The sequence below is a fragment of the Arachis hypogaea genome, chromosome 3 (genome assembly GCF_003086295.3).
Source record: "Arachis hypogaea cultivar Tifrunner chromosome 3, arahy.Tifrunner.gnm2.J5K5, whole genome shotgun sequence".
NCBI lineage: Eukaryota > Viridiplantae > Streptophyta > Magnoliopsida > Fabales > Fabaceae > Arachis > Arachis hypogaea.
Genome location: NC_092038.1, coordinates 107,031,850 through 107,044,176, shown reverse-complemented (window position 1 = coordinate 107,044,176; position 12,327 = coordinate 107,031,850). Strand labels below are relative to the sequence as shown.

The following is a 12,327-nucleotide window of genomic DNA, read 5'->3' as shown; positions in this document are numbered from 1 at the left end:
TTCATCTTGTTGCTTAGATTAGGTATTTTTTTTCAGAGTTCTTAAGAATGAATTCTAGTGTTTCAAGGTGATGCTCTTATCATCACCAAAGCTGATTGATCCTCATCAATTTAGCTCTTGAATGCAATGTCCTGCTGAAGCTTGGCTAGCCATGTCTAATTCCTTTAGACTAAAGCTTTAGACTAACATTGCATGATTCCTGGAATTCTCATTAAGAATTTTGATACCTTTATTTTTTTTTTCACTTAATTTTCGAAAAAGCACAAAAAAATCACAAAATCATAAAATCCAAAAATATTTCTTGTTTGAGTCTAGAGTCTCATGTTAAGTTTGGTGTCAATTGCATGTTTCTATTCTTATTGCATTCATGCATGTGTCCTCATTGATCTTCAAGTTGTTCTTGATGATTTCTTTGTTTTGATCTTTGAATTCTATTGACTTGAGTGTTTTGTTATATGCATTTTCATTTTGTTAGTGTCAATGGTATACAAACTGCTAAGTTTGGTGTCTTGCATGCATTTGATTTTAGTTGCATTTTGATTATTCCTTATTATTAAAAATCCAAAAATATTTTTAATTTGTGTCTTTTCAAGTCAATAATACAGAGAATTAAAGATTCAGAACATACTGCAGAGGAATCACACAGAAAAAGCTGGGCATTCAAAAATGCCCAGTGAAGAAGACAGACTGGCGTTTAAACGCCAGCCAGGGTGCCTGGCTGGGCGTTTAACGCCCAAAAGGGTAGTAGTTTGGGCGTTAAACGCCAGAATGTGCACCATTCTAGGCGTTTAACGCCAGGATGGCAAAGGGGGAAGATTTTGTTTTCAAAATCAATTTTTTTCAAGTTTTCAAAGTTTTTCAAAATCAAATCTTTTTCAAATCATATCTTTTCAATCAAATGTTTTCAAAATCAATTTCTTTCCTTTTTCAAAGATACTTACTAACAATTAATGATTTGATTGAACATTTTTTGCCTTTTCTGTTGAGGAAGGTTTTATGTTTGAATCATATCTTTTCTTGTTAGGCAAGTCATTAATTTTTAAAATCATATCTTTTCAAATTGTTTTCAAATCATATCTTTTAAAATTGTTTTCAAATCATATCTTTTTAATCACATCTTTTTCAAAATAAGTTTTCAATCAAATCTTTTTAATTTCTAATTTCAAAATCTTTTTCAAAAATCACTTGATTTCTTTTCCACTCTTATTTTCGAAAATCAATTAAGTGTTTTTCAAAATGTTTTCAAAATCTTTTACTTAAATTTTCGAAAATTACTTCCCTTCTTCTCACATCCTTCTATTTATGGACTAACACTATTCCTTAATGCAAAATTCGAACTCCATCTTCTTTGATAAGTTCGAATTTTCTACCTCTGTCTTCCATTTTTCTTCCTCTGACACCTCAAGGAATCTCTATACTGTGACATAGAGGATTCCACATTTTCTTGTTCCCTTCTCTTTCTTATGAGCAGGAGCAAAGACAAAGGCATTCTTGTTGAGGCTGATCCTGAACCTGAAAGGACCTTGAAGAGAAAGCTAAGAGAAGCCAAAGCACAACTCTCTTTAGAGCACTTGAACGAACTCTTCAAGGAAGAAGAACAAATGGCAGCCGAAAACAACAACAATGCCAACAATGCAAGGAAGGTGCTGGGTGACTTTACTGCACCTACTCCCGATTTCTATGGGAGAAGCATCTCTATCCCTGCCTTTGGAGCAAACAACTTTGAGCTTAAGCCTCAATTAGTTTCTCTAATGCAACAGAATTGCAAGTTCCATGGACTTCCATTGGAAGATCCTCATTAGTTCTTAACTGAATTCTTGCAAATCTGTGACACAGTCAAGACTAATGGGGTTGACCCTGAGGTCTACAGACTGATGCTATTCCCTTTTGCTGTAAGAGACAGAGCTAGAACATGGTTGGATTCTCAACCTAAAGAAAGCCTGGACTCTTGGGAAAAGCTAGTCAATGCCTTCTTGGCAAAGTTCTTTCCACCTCAAAAATTGAGTAAGCTTAGAGTGGAAGTCCAAACCTTCAGACAGAAGGAAGGAGAATCCCTCTATGAAGCTTGGGAAAGATACAAACAATTGATCAGAAAGTGTCCCACTGATATGCTTTCTGAATGGAGCATCATAGGTATTTTCTATGATGGTCTCTCTGAACTGTCCAAGATGTCTTTGGATAGCTCTTCTGGAGGATCTCTTCATCTGAAGAAGACGCCTACTGAAGCTCAAGAACTGATTGAAATGGTTGCAAATAACCAATTCATGTACACTTCTGAAAGAAATCCTGTGAACAATGGGACTAGTCAGAAGAAAGGAGTTCTTGAGATTGACACTCTGAATGCCATATTGACTCAGAACAAAATATTGACTCAACAAGTCAATTTGATTTCCCAAAGTCTGTCTGGAATGCAAAATGCACCAAGCAGTACTAAAGAGGCTTCATCTGAGGAAGAAGCCTATGATCCTGAGAACCCTTCAATAGAAGAGGTGAATTACATGGGAGAACCCTATGGAAACACCTATAATCCTTCATGGAGGAATCATCCAAATCTTTCATGGAAGGATCAACAGAGACCTCAACAAGGTTTCAATAACAATAATGGTGGAAGAAACAGGTTTAGCAATAGCAAGCCTTTTCCATCATCTTCTCAGCAACAGACAGAGAGTTCCAAGCAGAGTAATTCTGACTTGGCAACCATGGTCTCTGATCTAATCAAAACCACTCAAAGTTTCTTGACTGAAACTAGATCTTCCATTAGGAATCTGGAAGGACAAGTGGGTCAGCTGAGCAAGAAAATTACTGAACTCCCTCCAAGTACTCTTCCAAGCAACACAGAAGAAAATCCAAAAGGAGAGTGCAAGGCCATCAATATGGCCGAATTCTGGGAGGAAGAAGAGGCAGTGAACGCCACTGAGGAAGACCTCAATGGACGCCCACTGACCTCCACTGAGTTCCCCAATGAGGAACCTTGGGAATCTGAGGCTCAAGATGAGACCATAGAGATTCCATTGGACTTACTTCTGCCATTCATGAGCTCTGATGAGTATTCTTCTTCTGAAGAGGATGAGTATGTCACTGAAGAGCAAGTTGCTAAATACCTTGGAGCAATCATGAAGCTAAATGACAAGTTATTTGGAAATGAGACTTGGGAAGATGAATCCCCCTTGCTCACCAAAGAACTGAATGACTTGTCTAGGCAGAAACTACCTCAAAAGAGGCAAGATCCTGGGAAGTTTTCTATACCTTGTACCATAGGCACCATGACCTTCAAGAAGGCCTTGTGTGACTTAGGGTCAAGTGTAAACCTCATGCCCCTCTCTGTAATGGAGAAATTAGGGATCTTAGAGGTGCAAGCTGCAAAAATCTCACTAGAGATGGCAGACAACTCAAGAAAACAAGCCTATGGACTTGTAGAGGATGTTCTAGTTAAAGTTAAAGACCATTACATCCCTACTGATTTCATAGTCCTAGAGACTGGGAAGTGCATGGATGAATCCATCATCCTTGGCAGACCCTTCCTAGCCACAGCAAAGGCTGTGATTAATGTTGATAGAGGAGAGTTGATCATTCAAGTGAATGAAGAATCCTTGGTGTTTAAGGCCCAAGGATATACCTCTGTCATCATGGAGAGGAAGCATGAAGGGCTTCTCTCAAAGCAGAGCCAAACAGAGCCCCCACAACCAAACTCTAAGTTTGGTGTTGGGAGGCCACAACCAAACTCTAAGTTTGGTGTTGAACCCCCACATTTAAATTCTAAGTTTGGTGTTGGGAGGTTCCAACACGGTTCTGAGCATTTCTGAGGCTCCATGAGAGTCCTCTGTCAAGCTAATGACAATAAAGAAGCGCTTGTTGGGAGGCAACCCAATGTTTTATAATTAATTATTTTCTTTTGTTATTTTATCTTTTTTGTAGGTTGATGATCATAAGAAGTCACAAAAACAATGAAAAAAGCAAAAACAAAATGAAAAACAGGAAGAAAAATAGCACACCCTGGAGGAAGATGCTGCTGGCGTTTAAACGCCAGTCAGCCTAGCAGTTGGGTGTTTAACGCCCAGTCTGGCACCCTTCTGGGCGTTTAACGCCAGAAAGGGGCACCAGACTGGCGTTAAACGCCAGTAAAGGGCAAGAACCTGGCGTTAAACGCCAGAAATGGGCACCAGCTCGGCGTTTAACGCCAAAATTGGCTCAAAACGTGTTTTTGAATGCCATTTGGTGCAGGGATGACTTCTCCTTGACACCTAAGGATCTGTGGACCACACAGAATCCCCACCTACCTCACCACCTCCTCTCTTCTTCTTCACCCATTCACCAATCACCTCTACCACTCTCCCTCTCTTCCATATCTTCTTCTTCTACTCTCTTCTTTCTTCTTTTGCTCGAGGACGAGCAAACCTTTTAAGTTTGGTGTGGTAAAAGCGTTGCTTTTTGTTTTTCCATAACCATTTATGGCATCCAAGGCCGAAGAAACCTCTAGAAAGAGGAAAGGGAAGGCAAAAGCTTCCACCTCCGAGTCATGGGAGATGGAGAGATTCATCTCAAGGGTGCATCAAGACCACTTCCATGAAGTTGTGGCCATGAAGAAGGGTCAACTTTGATCAAAGGTTGGACCAAGTCCTCATAGACATTTGTGAAGAGGGCGTTCAATAAAAGAAAGATTCAAAGAGAGAAGCCGGTTCAACTGAGAAGGCATGACCTCAAGCCCATCACTAAGAAAAGGATGGAGCAACAAGAGATCCCACTCATCATGAAATCAAAGAATCATGAGAGAGGAGCAACAAAGACAAGGAAGAGACATTGAGGAGCTCAAGCACTCCATAGGGTCTTCAAGAGGAAGAACAAGCCGCCATCACTAAGGTGGACCCGTTCTTTAATCTCCTTGTTCTTTATTTTCTTGTTTTTCGAATTTTATGCTTATGTTTATCTATGTTTGTGTCTTATGATCATTAGTGTCTTAGTGTCTATGCCTTAAAGTTATGAATGTCCTATGAATCCATCACCTTTCTTAAATGAAAACTGTTTTTATCACAAAAGAACAAGAAGTACAGGATTTCGAATTCATCTTTAAAACTAGCTTAATTAGTTTGATGTGGTGACAATACTTTTTGTCTTCTGAATGTATGCTTGAACAGTGCATATGTCTTTTGAATTTGTGGTTCATGAATGTTAAAATTGTTGGCTTTTGAAAGAATGATGAAAAAGGAGACATGTTACTGAGGATCTGAAAAATCATAAAAATGATTCTTGAAGCAAGAAAAAACAGTGAATACAAAAAAAAAGAAAAAAAGGGGGAGAAAAAGAAAAAGAACGAAAAAAAAAAAGAGAGAGAAATAAGAGTTGTGATCCAAGGCAAATAAGAGTGTGCTTAAGAACCCTGGACACCTCTAATTGGGGACTCTAGCAAAGCTGAGTCACAATCTGAAAAGGTTCACCCAATTAAGTGTCTGTGGCATGAATGTATCCGGTGGTAATACTGGAAGACAGAGTGCTTTGGGCCACAGCCAAGACTCAATAAGTAGCTATGTTCAAGAATCATCATACTTAACTAGGAGAATCAATAACACTATCTGGATTCTGAGTTCTTAAAGAAGCCAATCATTCTGAATTTCAAAGGATAAAGTGAGATGCCAAAACTGTTCGGAGACAAAAAGCTACTAGTCCCGCTCATCTAATTTGGAGCTAAGTTTCATTGATAATTTGGAGTCTATAGTATATTCTCTTCTTTTTATCTTATTTGATTTTCAGTTGCTTGAGGACAAGCAACAATTTAAGTTTGGTGTTGTGATGAGCAGATAATTTGTATACTTTTTGGCATTGTTTTTAGTATGTTTTTGATATGATCTAGTTAGTTTTTAGTATATTTTTATTAGTTTTTAGTTAAAATTCACTTTTCTGGACTTTACTATGAGTTTGTGTGTTTTTCTGTGATTTCAGGAATTTTCTGGCTGAAATTGAGGGACCTGAGCAAAAATCTGATTCAGAGACCAAAAAGGACTGCAGATGCTGTTGGATTCTGACCTCCCTGCACTCGAAGTGGATTTTCTGGAGCTACAGAAGCCCAATTGGCGCGTTCTCAACGGATTTGGAAAGTAGACATCCTGGGCTTTCCAGCAATATATGATAGTCCATACTTTGCCCAAGATTTGATGGCCCAAACCGGCGTTCAAAGTCACCTCAAGAAATCCCAGCGTTAAACGCTGGAACTGGCACCCAAATGGGAGTTAAACGCCCAAACTGGCACTAAAGCTGGCGTTTAACTCCAAGAAGAGTCTCTGCACGAAATTTGCTTCATTGCTCAGCCCAAGCACACACCAAGTGGGCCCGGAAGAGGATTTTTATGTCATTTACTCATTTCTGTACACCTTAGGCTACTAGTTTTCTATAAGTAGGACCTTGTACTATTGTATTTTCATCTTTGGACATCTAGTTCTTAGATCATTGGGAGGCTGGCCATTCGGCCATGCCTAGACCTTATGCTTATGTATTTTCAACGGTGGAGCTTCTACACACCATAGATTAAGGTGTGGAGCTCTGCTGTACCTCGAGTATTAATGCAATTACTATTGTTCTTCCATTCAATTCCGCTTGTTCTTATTCCAAGATATCACTTGTTCTTCAACTTGATGAAGGTGATGATTGACGCCCATCACCATTCTCACTCATGAACAAAGTGACTGACAACCACTCTTGTTCTACAAGCATTTGAGGCTTGGTGAATATCTCTTGGATTCCTGATTGTACGATGCATGGTTGATCGCCTGACAACCGAGTGCTCGCCTGACAAACGAGCCAACCATTCCGTGAGATCAGAGTCTTCGTGGTATAGGCAGGACCTGATGGCGACATTCAAGAGAATCCGGAAGGTCTAAACCTTGTCTGTGGTATTCTGAGGAGGATTCAATGATTGAATGACTGTGACGTGCTTCGAACCTGTAACCTACTGGGCGTTAGTGACAGACGCAAAAGAGTGATTCTATTCCGGTAGGGGAGGGAACCAAACCGGTGATTAGCCGCACTGTGACAGAGTGCATGAGCATTAGTTTTCACTGCGAGGATGGGAGGTAGCTGCTGACAACAGTGAAACCCTACACGAGCTTGCCATGGAAAGGAGTAAGAAGAATTGGATGAAGGCAGTAGGAAAGCAGAGAGACGGAAGGGAAGGCGTCTTCATACGCTTATCTGAAGTTCCTACCAATGAATTACATAAGTATCTCTATCTTTACCTTTGTATTATTTTCGTTCATCACTATATCCATTTGAGTTTGCCTGACTAAGATTTACAAGATGACCATAGCTTGCTTCAATACTAACAATCTCCGTGGGATCGACCCTTACTCGCGTAAGGTTTATTACTTGGACGACCCAGTGCACTTGCTGGTTAGTTGTGCGAAGTTGTGTAATGCCATGGTATTGAGCTACCACGTTTTTGGAGCCATTACCGGGGATTATGAGAGTTGTGAAAAAGTAATGTTCACAATTTCGCGCACCACGTATCCCATCCTCCTTTTTCTAAGGATCTCCACCTCCTTACAAGATTTCTCAAATTCAACCCTTTGTTCATCAATTTTATCTTCTTCACCAAGAAGATTTGATGCTTGATCTTCAATTCCAAGGGAACTCAATTCTCGCTCTATCCCATCCAATTCTTCATATGGGATATGCTTTAGAGGATGTGCACTTTCCTCCTCAACACCAACTTCAATCTTGTTGGAGGGATTTTCTTTGACCTTAGATTCCCATGGAGACTCCGCATCTCCTAAATCCTCAACCACTTCTTCCTTGTCTTCATGAATCATAGGTTCCTCCAATTGTTCCAACACAAAGCAACAATCCTCATTTTCCACCGAAGTTTCCAATCTCTCCTTTATGCTATGCTCTTCAACCGATTCTCCACATGTGGCCATGGGAGTTTCTTGAGTGCTTAAGTATTGGGAGGCAAATCGATTTACCACCTCATTCAAGGTGGCCAAGGATTCTATTGCCTCCCTTTGTATTTCTCGTTGTTCTTGAAGTAACAAGGCGAGAGAATCATCCATTGGGGCTTGGGGTGGATAAGAGGGTTCATTATTTTAGAGAAAGGGTTCATAATAGGAAGATGGTTGGTGGACGAAATTGTGATCACATCAATGTAGTATTCTTTGTTGTTGTATGGAATCCTTATTATGGCACTTATGTGTGGACACAACTCCGTTCAACTAACCAGCAAGTGTACTGGGTCGTCCAAGTAATACCTTACGTGAGTAAGGGTCGATCCCACAGAGATTGTTGGTATGAAGCAAGCTATGGTCATCTTGTAAATCCCAGTCAGGAGGATAAAATTATGGAATTTAGAAAATCAAATATGATTAATAAAAATAAACAGAAAATAAAATGGATAGAGATACTTATGTAAATCAATAGTGGAAATTTCAGATAGGCGTATGGAGATGTTGTGCTCCTCTTGAATCTCTACTTTCTTATTACATTCATCCTATCCTTCTTACTCCTTTCCATGGCAAGCTGTATGTAGGGCATCACCGTTGTCAATGGCTACATCCCATCCTCTCAGTGAAAACGTTCCTATGCTCTATCACAGCACGGCTAATCATCTGTCGGTTCTCAATCAGGTTGGAATAGAATCCCTTGATTCTTTTGCGCTTGTCATCACGCCCAGCCTTCAGGAGTTTGAAGCTCGTCACAGTCATTCAATCCCAGAATCCTACTCGGAATACCACAGACAAGGTTTAGACTTTCCGGATCCTCATGAATGCCGCCATCTATCTAGCTTATACCACGAAGATTCTGTTGGGGAATCTAAGAGATATGCGCCCGGCCTAAGGTAGAACGGAAGTGGTTGTCAGTCACGCGCGTTCATGGGTGAGAATGATGATGAGTGTCACGGATCATCACATTCATCAAGTTGAAGTGCAACGTATATCTTGGAATAAGAATAAAAGAGAATTGAATAGAAAGTAATAGTAATTGTATTGAAACTTGAGGTACAGCAGAGCTCTACACCCTTAATCTATGGTGTGCAGAAACTCCACCGTTGAAAATACATAAGTAAAAGGTTCAGGCATGGCCGAATGGCCAGCCCCCAAAACGTGATCACAGGATTCAAAAATACAATCCAGGATGATAATATGATAGTAAAAAGTTCTATTTATAATAAACTAGCTCCTAGGGTATACATGAGTAAGTAATTGATGCATAAATCCACTTCCGGGGCCCACTTGGTGTATGTTTGGGCTGAGCTTGATCTATCCACGAGCTGAGGCTTCTCTTGGAGTTGAACTCCAAGTTATAACGTGTTTTGGGCGTTCAACTCCGGATCATGACGTTTTTCTGGCGTTTAACTCCAGACAGCAGCATGTACTTGGCGTTCAATGCCAAGTTACGTCGTCAATTTCCGAATAAAGTATGGACTATTATATATTGCTGGAAAGCTCTGGATGTCTACTTTCCAACGTCGTTGAGAGCGCGCCAATTGGAGTTCTGTAGCTCTAGAAAATCCATTTCGAGTGCAGGGAGGTTAGATTCCAACAGCATCAGCAGTCCTTTTGTCAGCCTTTTTCAGAGTTTTGCTCAAGTCCCTCAATTTCAGCCAGAAATTACCTGAAATCACAGAAAAACACACAAACTCATAGTAAAGTCCAGAAATGTGAATTTAACATAAAAACTAATGAAAACATCCCTAAAAGTAGCTTGAACTTACTAAAAACTACCTAAAAACAATGCCAAAAAGCGTATAAATTATCCGCTCATCACAACACCAAACTTAAATTGTTGCTTGTCCCCAAGCAACAGAAAATCAATTAGGATAAAAAGACGAGAATATACTATAAATTCCAGAATATCAATGAATATTAATTATAATTAGATGAGCGGGACTTGTAGCTTTTTGCTTCTGAACAGTTTTGGCATCTCACTTTTTCCTTTGAAGTTTAGAATGATTGGCTTCTCTAGGAACTTAGAATTTCGGATAGTGTTATTGACTTTCCTAGTTAAGCATGTTGATTCTTGAACACAGCTACTTATGAGTCTTGGCCGTGGCCCTAAGCACTTTGTTTTCCAGTATTACCACCGGATACATAAATGCCACAGACACATGACTGGGTGAACCTTTTCAGATTGTGACTCAGCTTTGCTAGAGTCCCCAGTTAGAGGTGTCCAGAGCTCTTAAGCACACTCTTTTTGCTTTGGATCACGACTTTAACCATTCAGTCTCAAGCTTTTCACTTGGACCTTCATGACATAAGCACATGGTTAGGGACAGCTTGATTTAGCCGCTTAGGCCTGGATTTTATTTCCTTGGGCCCTCCTATCCATTGATGCTCAAAGCCTTGGATCCTTTTTACCCTTGCCTTTTGGTTTTAAGGGCTATTGGCTTTTTCTGCTTGCTTTTTCTTTTTCTTTCTATTTTTTTTGCCACTTTTTTTTTCGCAAGCTTTCTTTTTCACTGCTTTTTCTTGCTTCAAGAATCAATTTCATGATTTTTCAGATCATCAATAACATTTCTCTTTGTTCATCATTCTTTCAAGAGCCAACAATTTTAACATTCATAAACAACAAGATCAAAAATATGCACTGTTCAAGCATTCATTCAGAAAACAAAAAGTATTGTCACCACATCAATATAATTAAATTAAATTCAAGGATAAATTCAAAATTCATGTACTTCTTGTTCTTTTGAATTAAAACATTTTTCATTTAAGAGAGGTGAAGGATTAATGGATTTATTCATAACTTTAAGACATAGTTACTAACTACTAATGATCATGTAATAAAGACACAAGTATAGATAAACATATAACATAAAAAAAAATGAAAAGCAGAAGAAAAATTTAAGAACAAAGAATGAGTCCACCTTAGTGAGGGTGGAGCCTTCTTGAAGGACCATTGATGTCCTTGAGCTCTACTATGTCTCTGAATTGTTGTAATTTAGTTTCTCTTAGTTTCCTCTTCAGAGTCCTTTCAGGTTCTGGATCAGCTTCAACAAGAATGCCTTTTTCCTTGTTCCTACTCATATGAAAGAGAAGAGGAAAAGAAAAGGAAGAGGAATCTTCTATGTCATAGTAAAGATGATCCTTATTATTAGTAGAAGAAGAAAGGGGATAATGGAAGGAGAGGGATGAATAGTCTGTATAAAGAGTAAGGATAGGGGAGGTGATAAGAGATGAAGAGAAGTGTTAGTAAATAAATAAATAAATAGAAGAAGATGAGAGAGGGATTTTCGAAAATATTTTTGAAAAGGATTTAGTAATTTCGAAAATTAAAGATGAATTAAAATTAAAATTAAAACTTGAAACAATTAGTTAATTAAAAAGAACTTTTTGAAAAAGAGGGAGGTATTTTCGAAAATTAGAGAGGGAAAGGTAGTTAGGTGGTTTTGAAAAAGATAAGAAACAACCAAAAAGTCAAATTTGAAAAAGATAAGAAAATAAGTTAGATAAGATATTTTGAAATCAAATTTTGAAAAAGATAAGATAAAAAGATAAGATAATTAGATAAGATAAAAAGATATGAAAAGATAAGATTAAAAAGATATTTTTTTGAAAAGATATGATTTTAAAAGATATGGTTTTAAAAAGATATGATTGAAATTAGTTTTGAAAAAGATTTAATTTTTAAAATTAAAATTAATTACTTAACTAACAAGAAACTAAAAGATAAGATTCTAGAATTTAAAGATTGAACCTTTTTTAACAAGAAAGTAACAAACTTCAAATTTTTGAATCAATCACATTTACTTGTTAGCTAATTTTCGAAAATATGATGTAAAAGATAAGAAAAAGATTTTGAAAAATATTTTAAAAAAATTTCGAAAATTAATAAAAAAAAGGAAAAGATTTAATTTTTGAAAAAGTTTTGAAAAGATAAGATTTTTAAAATTGAAACTTTGACTTGACTTGTAAGAAACAACTAATTTTTAAAATTTTTGACTAAGTCAACTCAAATTTTCAAAAATTAGGAGATAAAAAAGGAAAAGATAATTTTTTTATTTTTTTGAATTTTTTTTTTATGATGGGAGAGAAAAACACAAAAATGACCCAAAACATAAAGATTTTGGATCAAAACACAAGATGCATGCAAGAACACTATGAATGTCAAGATGAACACCAAGAACACTTTGAAGATCATGATGAACATCAAGAACATAATTTTGAAAAATTTTTGATGCAAAGAAAACATGCAAGACACCAAACTTAGAAATCTTTAATGCATGGACTCTAACAAACGAAAAATGCATATGAAAAACAACAAACAACACAAAACAAGAAAACCTCAAGATCAAACAAGAAGACTTGTCAAGAACAACTTGAAGATCATGAAGAACACCATGAATGC

General features: G+C 37.7%; 1 non-coding gene across 1 annotated transcript; it reads right to left on the bottom strand.

Annotated features, from left to right (window-relative positions):
• Nucleotides 1-2,006: 2,006 nt before the first annotated feature.
• Nucleotides 2,007-2,114, bottom strand: LOC112793483 (small nucleolar RNA R71). The gene has a single exon (XR_003198171.1). It is a non-coding gene; the product is annotated as a small nucleolar RNA R71 (small nucleolar RNA).
• Between the last annotated feature and the right edge of the window lie 10,213 nt (nt 2,115-12,327).